Source organism: Arachis duranensis, chromosome 9, assembly GCF_000817695.3.
Source record: "Arachis duranensis cultivar V14167 chromosome 9, aradu.V14167.gnm2.J7QH, whole genome shotgun sequence".
NCBI lineage: Eukaryota > Viridiplantae > Streptophyta > Magnoliopsida > Fabales > Fabaceae > Arachis > Arachis duranensis.
The window spans coordinates 63,153,993-63,169,377 of NC_029780.3; the positions used below are offsets into that span (position 1 = coordinate 63,153,993).

Sequence of the window (15,385 nt, forward strand, 5' to 3'; positions counted from 1 at the left end):
AAGCTCACATGCTACAGGTGCTGTTGTAGTTGGTTGCAGAGGTATCAAAAATTCCATGAGTATTCTGCTGGTTGTGGTTTAGTAGTAGATGTAGAATCTAATTTTGTATACAATATCTAATTTTTAGTAGTAGATGTAGAATCTAATTTTTAGTAGTAGATGTATATATATAAGGAACTTAGTAATTGAGGGTTTGGTGCATTTCAAGTTTTGCTCACCTTCAAGGTGTTTGATACAATGTCAGTGTCAAAGTCGGCTTGCTTTCTAATAGCTTTTTTATTTGTTTCATTCTAGTACTTTTGGATTATTATTATAAATATATTTTGGTTAGAGATAATTTTTATTATTTAAAGAAATTATTTAGTATAATTATATATTTATTTTTATTTTATAATATTCAACTCATTTAAATAAAAATGCAGAATTATTATACGTGTAATCATATTATTAACTATAGTATACAGTAGCTATAGTATACAAAAAAAACGAGGGACCTAAGGCTACACTTATAAAAAGTAGCCATGGTATACAATATGGCTATGCTTCAAAGGTAATGCAGTAGCGTTGAAAAGCGTAGCCTATTCTGGAAAAAATGGAAGCTGAAAAGCGTAGCCTTTGGTCTTGGACAGCATCACTTGAAAAGCATACCCTATTCCCAAATGACAAAAGCGTAGCCCTTGATGCAGAAAAGCGTAGCCTTTGAGAATAGACAATGGTCGAATAGGAATCACCCCAAAAAGCGTAGCCGTAGCCCAGAAAGCGTAGCCGTAGCCTAAGGCATCATTTTTTTTCACTTTTGGCTATACTTTTCAAGTGTACTTGAATGGGTGTTTTCATGTAGTATATATATATATATATATAGCATAATATATCTGGGAGCCTTGAAAGAAAAGGGGTACGACGAAAATAAAATCGAAGGTACAACGCTCACGAGAAATAGAAAGATAGAAAGCTTAGACAAAAAACAAAAAGACAAATATATAAAAGTAGAGTTCCAAATAATAGTTATATAATCAAGATCTAGACTCGACCTACGAAGCAAAGGTCGGCTAGAATATATATATACAACACCTCAAAAATAAACCAACGGGTAAATATAAATCCTGTTTCTCCAAGTGAACCACTAAAAGGGACAAAACATAATATATACAAGATGGAGAATCTATACACATATATAAACATAAACCAAGTACAAACACCAAGTCCTAAGATAGTTCTTCGCTTGTAATGAGGGTCTTCGGACACTCAACGAGGTGTCTCGCGTCCTGTATCTGAAAACCACAATATATGTATAGAATGAGAATTGGAGGGTTCTCAGTATAGTAAAGGTGCCCACATACATAAGATATAAAGTCCCAGGAAAGCCAGAGGCAATCCTAGAACTTTGACACTTAGATATAAAGCTTAGAATTAAAGTTTAAAACCATAATACAAGGTGAGCTATCTAAGGTTCCTAAGTCTAACTCAATTCTACTTATTCCCTCCGCTTCTCGCCTTCCTTCATTCCTTCAAAACCCCAGTGCACAGAAAAGCAATACAAACAAAGTAAACACAAGTAGGATACAGATACAACAAGTAGCAAATATAACAGGTAAGCATAATAATCACATAGGCAAGCCCAATGAATGCACAATCAAACAAAACCCACATATGCATATGATGTATGCCTGCACTATGGTTGATGAGTCTCATCTATCGGTTATAAAGCCAACCCGACATGTCTGGTAGCTAATACGGACATTGTCCTCTTGAAAACTTGTGAGCGGTACAGTACCACGATCCTTACCAAGTGAACGGTAAACCACCTCGATCCCTACCATCTGCAGATGGTAAACCACCTCAATCCCTACAGAAGCTTTTAATTGGAAAATAGCACACATGTAGGCGGTAAATAACCATGATCTCCATAAAACATATTCATTTAAAAACTGGTGGGTGGTAAATAACCACGATCCTCACAAAACATTTCCATATCAAATTCATCCTTATCATCATTCAATTCACTCAACAATTATCATCATCGCACCTCCCATTCCGTTCATCAATAATTCACACTCAAAACATAATTGTCTTCTCAAAGAAATCAAACTCAAAACACAAACTTTTCCTTGATAAATCGAATTCAAAACAGTATAACTCTTTTCTTAACTAAATAAAATACAAAACATAATACTTTTCTTAATAAATTGAAACTCCAACATAATACTTTTCTTAATAAATTGAGTTCCAAAACATAATTCATTTCTTTTCTTTTAAATCGAAGTCAAATAATATAATTCTTTTATTGATACTTGTTTAAATAATACTTCAAACCAAATCTCCAATTTTTTATAAAAATTTTGGCAGCATCTCTTTTAAAATTTGGACTTTGCTACTCTTCTCGGGTCCCAACCAAACCACCTTTCAAACTCTTTTCAAATCATATCCAATAAGCTAAACCAATTCCAATATCAAAATCATTTCCAACTCTTAATTCATTCATTATTCAACAAACACACACATATATACACATTACTCAATCAATCATTAATCTTTCATCATCAATACTCACGTTCATCAACCCCCATCAACAACATTAATTAACACAATTCCTAAAACTAACGCAACAAAATATGAGAAAATGTGATTTTATTTTCAAATTGTTCAATGGATTTTGTAGAGAATTTCGAGATGAACGTGTGGCCACTGACGGCTCGTCAATCGGAACTCCGGATTGAATGTTACAGACGATCGAAAATTAGAAGGGAGGGTTAGGATTTGCAACATGATTCTCTCTTCTTTAGCGTCCTGGGAGTCAAATGAAGAAAGAAGGCTCGTTTCTTAGTTTATAGGGTGGGCTTTGGGTCTGGTTCAATCGGTTTGACTCGGTTTGATTTTGTGCCAAAATCTTTAAAATTAGTGTCAAAATTCATATTTTAATTATTTCCACTTCATTAAACTATAAAATTTAATTTCTTAATTTCGTTGATTGATAATTAATTTATTAGTTAATTATTTACTAATTATCTGGAGTTTACTGCAACTGCTTGTTGAGGAGACAAAGCAACATCTCACTAAAAAAAAGCAAGAACCTCACATTCAAGTCCAAATCCATTCATTTCAGATAATTCTCAGAACAGAAACTGAATCAGGATATATGCTTGTGTGATTCTCTCCTTTTCTGTTCTGTTTTGTTCTCGTTTTAGTGACAAAAAAATAATCTCTTGTAAACTCAACTTCTGCCAAAACAACTAAAAGAACTTAGCTTTTGAAACTAACTTGATTCAACGTTTTTTCTTAAGTTCTAACATTACCATCAATGATAAATCTTTTTTTCTTTAACTTAATAGCTATATATCATGTGTAAATTGTTTTTGTATAGTAAATATATATAAAATAATAATTAAAAAATTTTAGATTGTTTTTTGTAGTAAATAAATATAAAATAATAATTAAAATTTTGTCTAAACTTCACCCTTCCAAATAAAATTTCTAAATTCGTTTCTGATTTTTTAAAGTTTTTATGTATTTTTAATATAATTAATATTTTAAAAAATATTTCTTTTAATATAAACTTATTATATTTAATACTATAGAACTCTTTTCAATTAAATTTTAAATATAAAACAAATTATTACTACCTATATGCAAACTTTTATATTTAAAGTCTAGAAATACAATGCATTCTGATATAGCGTACAAATAGGAGAATATTTTTGTCTGTAATTTTGTTTTTTTTTTAAATAAGTGTATACTTTAAAAGTTAATATTTACTTAGCAAATTAATGTAACGTTACTAGTTTTTGTCTGATTCCTAAATGTATGAAAGAAAAAAGATAAATTAGTAATGTAATTTAATTAAAAGAATAATATTTAATTTTTATCAATTTAATATATTTTAAATGTAATATCTTTAATTAATCTTTGAGTAGAAGTCTCTTCGCTTATCCTAAAGTCACTAATTTATTCCTCAGACACACAGCAGAAAATTAGGAATAATAGCCAAAACTTCTAACACTCACCCGTAAAAGTCATGGTTTTAAAAATCAAATTTGAATCATTTTAGTTATTAATTTATTAGTTTAGAGATTTAAATTGTGTAATTTCATATAAATATTGTTCATACTTTAGACTAAAATAAAATCAAGTGCAAAAAAATAAAAGCCCACCCCATAAAAATAGCCTCTACTACTCCTACCAAACCTTAAAGAGGTCGCACGCAACGAAAGTGGTTTAGCGTTACATATCCGAATAAGTAGTTACCTTCTAAAATATCTCCCACTTATCTAGAAATGAGATGCCACAGTAATTCATATTAGAGCTTAAACTATTTGATGTATGGAGAATTGACTTTATGGGACCCTTCCCAACCTCCTACTCGAATAGTTACATATTAGTGGCTGTGGATTATGTCTCAAGATGGGTAGAAGCCATGGCCACTGCAACAAACGACAACAAGGTTGTAATAAGCTTCTTGAGAAGGAATATCTTCAGCAGATTTGGAGTTCCTAGAATCCTTATTAGTGATGGAGGGACACACTTCTGCAACAAACAACTTGAGACACTCCTTCTTAGATATGGAGTCAAGCACAAGGTGGCAACTCTATACCACCCACAGACCAACGGGCAAGCCGAGATTTTAAACAGGGAACTAAAAAGAATTTTTGAGAAAACTGTTGGAAGCTCAAGAAAGGACTGGTCCAAGAAGTTGGACGATGCCTTATGGGCCTACAGGACAGTCTACAAGACACCCATTGAGATGTCCCTATACCAACTGGTATATGGCAAGGCTTGCCCCTTACTAGTTGAGCTTGAGCATAGAGCATTTTGAGCTCTAAAAATGCTGAACTATGATGAGCAAGCTACTGGAGAAAGAAGATTAATGCAACTCAATGAGTTGGAGGAATTTAGAAATCAAGCATATAAGAATGCAAAATCTACAAAGAGAACACAAAAAGGTGGCATGATCAGAGGATAGCAAGAAGAGAATTCACTGAAGGACAAAAGGTGCTTCTGTACAACTCAAGACTCAAATTTTTCCCTGGAAAACTCAGGTCTCGATGGTCAGGACCCTTCACCATACTCAAGGTGTTTCCCTATGGTCATGTAGAGCTCATAGAGGACAAGACTCAGAGAACTTTCACTGTCAATGGCCATAGACTCAAACATTACTTGAAAGACTCCTTGGAGGAGCAGAGAGTGAGCTACAAGCTCAACTAAAGATGGAGGAATGTCAAGCTAGTGACAATAAAGAAGGGCTAGTTGGGAGGCATCCCAACGCTTTATCCTTTTGATTTATTGTTTTTCTTAGAAGTAGTTTAAAATTTATGACTTAGGATAGTTTAAGTTTCAGTTTCACACACTTGTATTGCATTACCATTCAGAATTAGATTGCAAGTGGTAGGTTAGGAAGTTTAAATATCAATTTTGGTAGTTAGGATACCCTGACATCCTTCTGTCTCTTTTATTCCGGAATTGCAACTTGATGAATACATTTACTAATGATGAGTAAGTGGGCTGAGAACTAGCTAAAAGGCTAAATTTGGTGTGGCCACTCACCCACTTAATCTAGGCTTACAACCATTTTGATAACTTGATTTTGAAGAGTAAGCCCAGAGATTAAGTTTGGTGTGACTACCACCATACAAGAATCACATAGCAAGCCCAATTCTACTCAATCTAAAAGCACTTGATATTTTGGTAAGAGCATGAATGTAGTTTAATGTGTTCAGAAGAGGTTAGAAAAAGAAGAAAATGAAAAGATTGGAATTATTTCATCTTTATGAACACATTAAGTACACAATGATGAAACCAATTTATTAAAGATGCAATAGGATTAAGTTTGGTGTCCCAATGGACACCCATCAGTTGCAATCCCACTTACCCATGATAAGAAGGAATGTGAAGGATTCTTTTGTCATTACTAACGGGGCTTCAGTTTCATTTTCAGGAAAAAAGACGGGACCCACATGTGGTGAATAACTCATAAAGCAAAGAAGTCAAAGTATACTTACACTTTGGAACTCAACACATGCAGGAGGCACAGTGAGATAAGGGTTGGCGCCCTTTCCCACGCTAGGCGCCACTCCCCAAGTGGGAAAATATTGAATTCTTTTTATTTCCCACCATTCAAACCACACTCTTCACCCCTTATAAAAGCCTCACTCTCCCAACTCTTCTCCCACTTCAAACCCCTAATCACACACGAAAAAGAGTCTGAACATTCTTCTTCTTCTTCTTTTCTCACTACAAGAAAAACACCCATTCAGGTACACTTGAAAAGTGTAGCCAAAAGTAAAAAAAAATGATGTCTTAGGCTATGGCTACGCTTTTTCGGCTACGGCTACGCTTTTTGGGGTGATTCCTATTCGGCCGTTGCCTATTCTCAAAGGCTACGCTTTTCTGCACCAAGGGCTACGCTTTTGGCATTTGAAAATAGGCTACGCTTTTCAAGTGATGCTGTCCAGGACCAAAGGCTACGCTTTTCAGCTTTCATTTTTCCAGAATAGGCTACGCTTTTCAACGCTACTGCATCACTTGTAAAACGTAACCACATTGTATACCATAGCTACTTTTTATAAACGTAGCCTTAGGTCCCTCTTTTTTTTGTATACTATAGCTACTGTATATAAGTGTAGCCTTAGGTCTCGTTTTTTTGTGTACTATAACTACTGTATATAAGTGTAGCCTTAGGTCTTATTTTTTTTCTGTATATATATATTTAATTATCTAATAATTATTAATACAACATAATAGTTAATATGATTAAATGTATAATAATTCTGTATTTTTATTTAAATGAGTTGATTATTACAAAATAAAAATAAATATATAATTATAGTGAATAATTTCTCTAAATAACAAATTATCTGTAAACAATATATATTTACAATGATCCAAAAATACTAGAATAGAAGTTAATTTTGAATATTCATACATCTCACACTAAATTAAGCATGGCTTTATCAAAATAAGCATGGAATCACTTAGAATTTACTACTAATACTCTTTGGAAAACTAAATTAAAATATTATATCCTACATAAATATCTTCTAATAAAAATTCAAAATGTTAAAGTCATTCCTAACTTTTTATTATTAGTGCTCAATCCACATATGATAGATCATGAGAAAGTAAAATAAATAAATTACTAGTGTTAGTTCTTTTTCATTGAAAAAAACGGGTGGTGTGACTTGCTTCCCTCAGAGACAATGGCCAACACGAGTTGTGACTTGTTATGCTCAACTTCACGGGAAACAAGGGGTGTCCCATTGAAACCCAAAACCTGTAACAGAATAAACAGAAATAAATAGATATGTAACAGCAAGAAAATGAAATGCTAAATAATGAGTAGAAAATTTTGGTCAACTACGAGAATACAGCAGATAAAGTAAGGGAAGAACCATTCAATATGCCAGGCAAACAAAAGAAAAAAATATTCAAATCCTTAATGGGAAAGATAGTATATAATTTTGAAGCAACAAGTTTAGTGGCAAACTCAATAAGTATCCATGTAGGATAGAGATAAATAAAAGATTACTACTAAAACCACTTCATCATAACAACGGTGAAATCAACGTCAGGAAATTCAAGATCACATTATAGGCAAATGTCAACCAGCACAATCCCTTGAAGGCATAAACACATTATGAAAAAAAATCAACTTTATTTTGTCCATTGCATATTATATATATAAACATGAAGGAAATGTAAACATACGGGTCTGCACGGCTGAGTCTGCAGAGTTCACAATAAAATTTATCAGGTACTGGCAGGACACCTTCCATAGGTTTTTCTGGAACAATAACACAATTTATGTGCTTCCACACATGGCATCGTGGATCATCACACTACAATAAGATGAGAAAAAAATAAATTCCATAATGAAATGTCGAATATAGGAAACAAGAGGTCCTATTGAAAGTACGTGCAATTTAAAAGAACATCTGCAAATGCACATTACTGCTATTTGATTGAAAGGAATCATCTTTTTCACCTTTAATTTTCACATTACTGCTATCTGAGGCTCCCTGTCCCTTTGATGCAAGGTCAGTGGCACCAGATATCTGCATTTTTCTGGGCCAAGAAAAAAAGGTGAACAAAGAACCAACATAAAACAGACACAAATATATGCACCGCATATGACTATCTAAGTATTTTATATCAAACAGAATACCATCAAACTTGTTGCCAAGACTTACCTATACATGTCGTCCACTAATTTTGCCACCTGTTCTTTTCCAATAGCATTCTTCTTGGCAAACATTTTGGATACTGGGGGAAAAAGTGACAAGTTGGTTAAGTTTAACAGAACAATGAGAGAGGAACACAAGAAAACTAACTCCGCATATTAAAATCATGAAATAGTGCACAAAGAAAGATGGTTAAAAGTGTAAATGAATCGGAGGTAAATGAGCATTGGAATTTGGAATCGGTAGCAACAAGTCTTATGAATGAATCTGAGATTTGATATTATAATTTTTAATTGTAGTTGATAAAAAGAAAGATGGTTGCTGACTCTGTTATACTTATTGCCGTATATGGATTTATCATCTTCAAAATTAAATTATGAAGGGTTTAAGTTTGGCAAGAAACTCATGCTTCTCATGGTGGTTTATAATTTCAAACCGATCTCATTAACTGCGTGAAAAATACTCCTAGTATTACTAATTAAAAAGGCCTCAAAGTTTGATTTAGTGGCTTTATTAGTTCATTGAGGAATTTTCTTCACTCTTGCACACCAAGAGCCTGGCTGTTCTCAAGAAACAGGTAGGTAAATGAGCATTGGAATTTGGAATCGGTAGCAACAATTCTTATGAATGAATCTGAGATTTGATATTATAATTTTTAATTGTAGTTGATAAGAAGAAAGATGGTTAAAAGTGCCAAAGAAAGCATAAAGCAGTAAGCCAGCAAATCAGAAATCTATGAGAATCTGCAGGCTATGTTTATAGAAATGGATAGCACTCAAGATATAAGCATAAGCCTTCAAACCTTGTCCTAATTGAAGAATAGCTAAGTTCATATTATTCATCTTGAATTATGATTTTTCACAGAACCATTCAGTGGCCAAAGAACTAGCTGAATTAAATAAATCATAAACTCACCCAGATTTATGAACTTGAAACAATGCAATAAAAATCTCCTTCATGCTGTGATTATTGAAAGGTATCAAAAAAAATTGAACACTTGTTTACAATCTAGTCAAATCTAAAGAGACAAGCAAAATTGGATGAACAGATCTTGCAAAAATTAATCAAAAACACCCAACAAAAGAAAAATAAATCAAGATAGTAAAGAAAGCATAGTGGATTGGCAAAGTTAGCAAAAGCAAATGCAGATCATTAGATCAATGTAATACATGAAAATTCTGAGAAATTGACTTGAAGGAGATGAATAAGCACTTAAAAATACGTTCCTTTTGCTTCACTCAAATTTTAACTCCAGTTGGCACAGTCTCAGAGAAAGACCAAACTTTGAAATGATGAATTCAATTATAGGAATATTTAGGAACATGAAGCTCAACTCAAAACACATGGAATTAGTTAACAGATAGAGTGAAGAGGAGGTACCTGTCACGGATTTGAACTTGTTCCATCATGGATGCCATTCTTTGCTGATAAGCTTCTGGAAGTGATTCCAAACCAGCTAACATGCTCTTATCCATGATTCAATTCAATTCAACTCAACCTAGTGTTCTTCATTCACATTAATCATATATGATCTGTTAAACACGAATTTACAATGAAATAATATGTTGAACTGATTATGGCGAGATATATGATCTGGTATTAATCAACCCAATTAATTAGTAGATGGATCAAAATCGAATTGAGAAAACTAATCCAAATAGAAACCGAAACCTGAAGAAGAGATCTGGGGGAGATTGCAGCAGAACTTTTCAAAGGAGAGAATTGCATCCGCACCCTTGGAATCGAAAACGGCATCGATGAAACGCCTGCAGAGACATCGAAATTGAAATTGAAATGAGAATGAAATGAAAGTTGGAGAGATAGAGAGGTTGGGAGTATGAACAGGAAGTAATCATAGAAGCTGAAAGTAAGGACAGGAGCATGGAAAGCCCTAGCAGTGGTGGCGGCTTTAATTGACCCTAGGAGCGACGACAGTTCATGGTAGAACAGCCTCCTTCTCTCTCGCATCGCGTCTTCGTCCTCTCTCTCCATCTCATCTGTGAATCGTCTTTCTCTCTCTCCTCTGGACTCCCTCCTCCACAACGGCGATGGCGGCGGCTGTAGCGGCGTTGCGGTGGTGACCCCTTCTCACTCTCTGTTCTCTCGCTCGTGCTCTCATCCTGTCTTCCTCCTCTCCTCCCTCTGGTTCACTCATTCTCTCGGATCTGTGTGTGAAAGGAAAGGTTGCGTGCATTTGAACAATTAATTGGAAGGGGAGTTAGGGTTTCGAACAATTAATTGGCAGGGTTGTGAAGGTTTACGAAGTAGGTGCAGGGAGGCAGGGTTGCGAGGATGAATGAAGGTGCGTTCTTTGGAGAGAATGACAAAAATTTTACTAAGTGTATGTGACTTTGCTTTCAGGGAAAAGAGGGAAAAAATTTACTAAGTGTCAAATTTTTTGCTGTAGACACATTAGGCATCACTTTTAAAACGCACCCAAAACTGAATAAATAGGCTACTCTCTAAAAGCGTCCCCTTTGATACAAAAAGTGAACCTATAGATATCAACATACGGCTACGCTTTATAAGTGATTTTTAAAATACCTAAGGCTACAGTTTTTAAATGATACCACAATTGTGTATCCTTTTTCATATAAAAAGGCAACACGGAGAAAAGCGTACCCTATTCATAGAATAGGCTACGCTTTTCAAATGTAGCTTAAAAAAAGTGTGGATGAATGGGTATTTTTCTTGTAGTGTCTCTTTTCGCCTTCCATTACTTCTCTTCCCCCTACTTCTCTTCCCTTTTCTTGATTGGGACAATCAAGTCCTAAGTTTGGTGTTGGAGCAAACTCTGTTTTGCTTGCATTTTCTTGCAACATCCTGATAAACGAAATTTAGCATGCCGATTTAGAATTCAATAATAGATATGATCGTGAGTATAGTCTAATCGACATTCAAAACTTCGCATCAAACAACCCTACAATCTATAACCGAGAGTACTAGTCTCCCGAGTCGTCTTCCCTTGGAATTGCTAGAGAATGCATATTATTGATTAGGAAACTTTGTTATAGTTCTTCTAGATATTTAGCGAGAATAGGTGGTAAACTATCAATATTAGAAGACTTGGCCTAGGGTTGGCATTAGAAATTCTATCATTATAGTTTCTTCAATGATGATAACAATTAGGCTTTGCTTCATTTAGTTAACCCCTAGGTATAGAGGAAAGTCAAATGAGATTAACTAACTTGAGTCACAAGTCCTAGTTTTACCCTAGAGAAATCTAGCTTTAGTGCACTCCAAGTCAATTAGCAATTCCTAATTCCCAATCAACAATTGACATAAACTATTCAACGTTCTCTAATGGTCCAAACCCCTATGACAAGTAAGAAACTTTTACTCTATAACTAGTATTGGCATTTTATCAAACACTTGATGAGCAAGGATGAAAGACATAGTAAGAATGAGAAGAAATTAGAATTAAAAGCACTTCAACGCAAGAAATTAACAAGAAATAACAAAGAACAACAATAGAAATGAACTTCTCAAGAAATTGATAGAATCCAAAACCACAAAGTTGAATCTAGGATCTATGAGAATTGATCAATTACAAGCACTAATTGAGATTAGAGAAGAAGATCTATAATAGGAACAAAGTAAATTGAGAATTGCAATATGATCTCACCAAAGAGTGATTGAGTATTCAGAAATTGAAGAAGATGAATCCTAATGAGAGCTTGAGATCTCTCTCTCTACCCAAGAGAATAACTACCACAAGGAGAAAAATCTAGAAACATGTAAAAATGAGCTAAAAAGTCCCTTAACCCTTTAACCCTTGGTCTTTTAAGCTTTTCCCGCCAAGGCAATTCCCCAATATGGGATCTCCAACTGTCTCCACGCCCAGGTCACGTGACCCCTTAAAAAAAATCATATTCGAACATCGGCGCGCTTGCGCAAAGTACGCGCGCGCGTGATGAGCGGATAATTTATACGCTTTTTGGCATTGTTTTTAGTATGTTTTTAGTATGTTTTAGTTAGTTTTTAGTATATTTTTATTAGTTTTTAGTTAAAATTCACTTTTCTGGACTTTACTATGAGTTTGTGTGTTTTTCTGTGATTTCAGGTATTTTCTGGCTGAAATTGAGGGACCTGAGCAAAAATCTGATTCAGAGATTGAAAAGGACTGCAGATGCTGTTGGATTTTGACCTCCCTGCACTCGAAGAGGATTTTCTGGAGCTACAGAAACTCAATTGGCGCGCTCTCAACGGCTTTGGAAAGTAGACATCCTGGGCTTTCCAGAAATATATAATAGTTCATACTTTGCCCGAGATTTGATGGCCCAAACCGGCGTTCCAAATCAGCTCAAAACTGCCCGGCGTTAAACGCCAGAACTGGCACAAGAATGGGAGTTAAACGCCCAAACTGGCACAAAAGCTGATGTTTAACTCCAAGAGAAGTCTCTACACGAAAATGCTTCAATGCTCATCCCAAGCACACACCAAGTGGGCCTGGAAGTGGATTTTTATGTAATTTACTCATTTCTGTAAACCCTAGGCTACTAGTTCTCTACAAATAGGACCTTTTACTATTGTATTTTCATCTTTTGATCACTTTAGATCTCTAGATCATCTTTGGACGTCTAGTTCTTAGATTATTGGGAGGCTGGCCTCTCGGCCATGCCTAGACCTTGTTCTTATGTATTTTCAACGGTGGAGTTTCTATACACCATAGATTAAGGTGTGGAGCTCTGATGTACCTCGAGTATTAATGCAATTACTATTGTTCTTCTATTCAATTCGGCTTGTTCTTGTTCTAAGATATTCATTTGCATCCAAGAACATGATGAATGTGATGATTATGTGACACTCATCATCATTCTCACTTATGAACGAGTGCCTGACAACCACTTCTGTTCTATAAGCAAACAAGGCTTGAATGTTTATCTCTTGGATCCCTTAATCGGAATCTTCGTGGTATAAGCTAGAATTGATGCGGCATTCAAGAGAATCCGGAAGGTCTAAACCTTGTATGTGGTATTCTGAGTAGGATTCAATGATTGAATGACTGTGACGAGCTTCAAACTCGCAATTGTGGGGCGTTAGTGACAGACGCAAAAGAATCACTGGATTATATTCTGACATGATCGAGAACCGACAGCTGAATGGCCGTGCCGTGACAGGGTGCGTTGAACATTTTCACTGAGAGGATGGGAGGTAGCCACTGACAACGGTGAAACCCTACATACAGCTTGCCATGGAAACGAGTAAGAAGGATTGGATGAAGACAGTAGAAAAAAGGTTTATTACTTGGACGACCCAGTGCACTTGCTGGTTAGTTGTGCGAAGTTGTGATAAAGAGTTGAGATTACAATTGTGCGTACCATGTTAATGGCACCATTGATGATCACAATTTCGTGCACCAAGTTTTTGGCACCGGCCGGGGATTGTTGAGTTTGGACAACTGACGGTTCATCTTGTTGCTTAGATTAGGCATTTTTCTTCAGAGTTCTTAAGAATGAATTCTAGTGTTTCAAAGTGATGTTCTTATCATCACCAAAGCTGATTGATTTTCATCAATTTAGCTCTTGAATGCAATGTTCTGCTGAAGCTTGGCTAGCCATGTCTAATTCTTTTAGACTGAAGCTTTAGACTAACATTGCATGATTCCTGGAATTCTTATTAAAAATTTTGAATCTCTTTATTTTCTTCACCATATAATTTTCGAAAAATCCAAAAAAATTACAAAGTCATAAAAACCAAAAATATCCAAAAAAATTTACAAAATCATAAAAACCAAAAATATTCTATGTTTCTTGTTTGAGTCTAGAGTCTCATTTTAAGTTTGGTGTCAATTGCATGCATTTTTCATGTGTCTTCAGTGATCTTCAAGTTGTTCTTGATGATTTACTTGCTCTGATCTTTAAATTCTCTTGTCTTGAGTGTTTTGTTGTTTGTCATATGCATTCTCAACTTGTTAGTGTCAGTAGTTTACAAATTTATAAGTTTGGTGTCCTGCATGCATTGTTATTTGATTTTAGTTGCATATTGATTATTCTTCATCATTAAAAATCCAAAAATATTTTTGTCTTTTCAAGTCAATAATACAGGGAATTGAAGATTCAGAACATACAGCAGAGGAATTACACAGAAAAAGCTGGGCGTTCAAAACGCCCAGTGAGGAAGGCAAACTGGCGTTTAAACGCCAGCCAGGGTGCCTGGCTGGGCGTTTAACGCCCAAAAGGGTAGTGCTTTGGGCGTTAAACGCCAGAATGTGCACAATTCTGGGCGTTTAACGCCAGGATGGCACAAGAGGGAAGATTATGTTTTCAATTCAAATTTTTTTTTTCAAGTTTTCAATATTTTTTTCAAATCAAATCTTTTTCAAATCAAATCTTTTCAATCAAATCTTTTTCAAAATCAATTTCTTTCCATTTTCAAAAATACTTGCTATCAATCAATGATTTGATTCAACAATTTAAGTATGTTGCATTTTCTGTTGAGAAAAGTTTAATGCTTGAATCATATCTTTCCTTGTTAGCCAAGTCATTAATTTTTTTAAAATCAAATCTTTTTAAATTGTTTTTCAAATCATATCTTCTCAATCACATCTTTTTAAAACCATAACTTTTCAATCATATCTTTTTAATAACATCTTTTTTGAAATAGTTTTCAATCATATCTTTTTATTTCTAATTTCAAAATCTTTTTCAAAAATCACTTGATTTCTTTTCCACCCTTGGTTTTCGAAAATCAATTAGTGTTTCTCAAAATGTTTTTAAAATCCTTTTAATTTATTTTCAAAAATTTCTTCCCCTCTTTTCACATCCTTCAATTTATGGACTAACATTATTCCTTAATGCACAATTCGAACTCCATCTTTCTTGATAAGTTCGAATTTTCTACCTCTTCCTTCCATTTTTCTTTTCCTCTGACACCTCAAGGAATCTCTATACTGTGACATAGAGGATTTCATATTTACTTGTTCTCTTCTCTTTCATATGAGCAGGAGCAAAGACAAAAGCATTCTTGTTGAGGCTGACCCTGAACCTGAAAGGACCTTGAAGCGAAAGCTAAGAGAAGCTAAGGCACAATTCTCTGTAGAGGACCTAACAAAAATCTTCAAAGAAGAAGAAGACATGGTAGCTGAAAACAACAACAATGCCAACAATGCAAGGAAGGTGCTGGGTAACTTCACTGCACCTACTCTCGACTTCTATAGGAGAAGCATCTCTATCCCTGCCATTGGAGCAAACAACTTTGAGCTTAAGCCTCAA

At 34.7% G+C, this 15,385-nt stretch overlaps 1 long non-coding RNA gene across 1 annotated transcript; it reads right to left on the minus strand.

The window, feature by feature from the left end:
- Positions 1–7,021: 7,021 nt before the first annotated feature.
- On the minus strand, positions 7,022–9,673 carry LOC110275900 (uncharacterized). Its single transcript, XR_002368269.2, has 5 exons — positions 9,552–9,673; positions 8,181–8,253; positions 7,976–8,055; positions 7,699–7,829; positions 7,022–7,264 (listed from the first exon to the last, which is right to left on the minus strand). It is a non-coding gene; the product is annotated as an uncharacterized LOC110275900 (long non-coding RNA).
- Between the last annotated feature and the right edge of the window lie 5,712 nt (positions 9,674–15,385).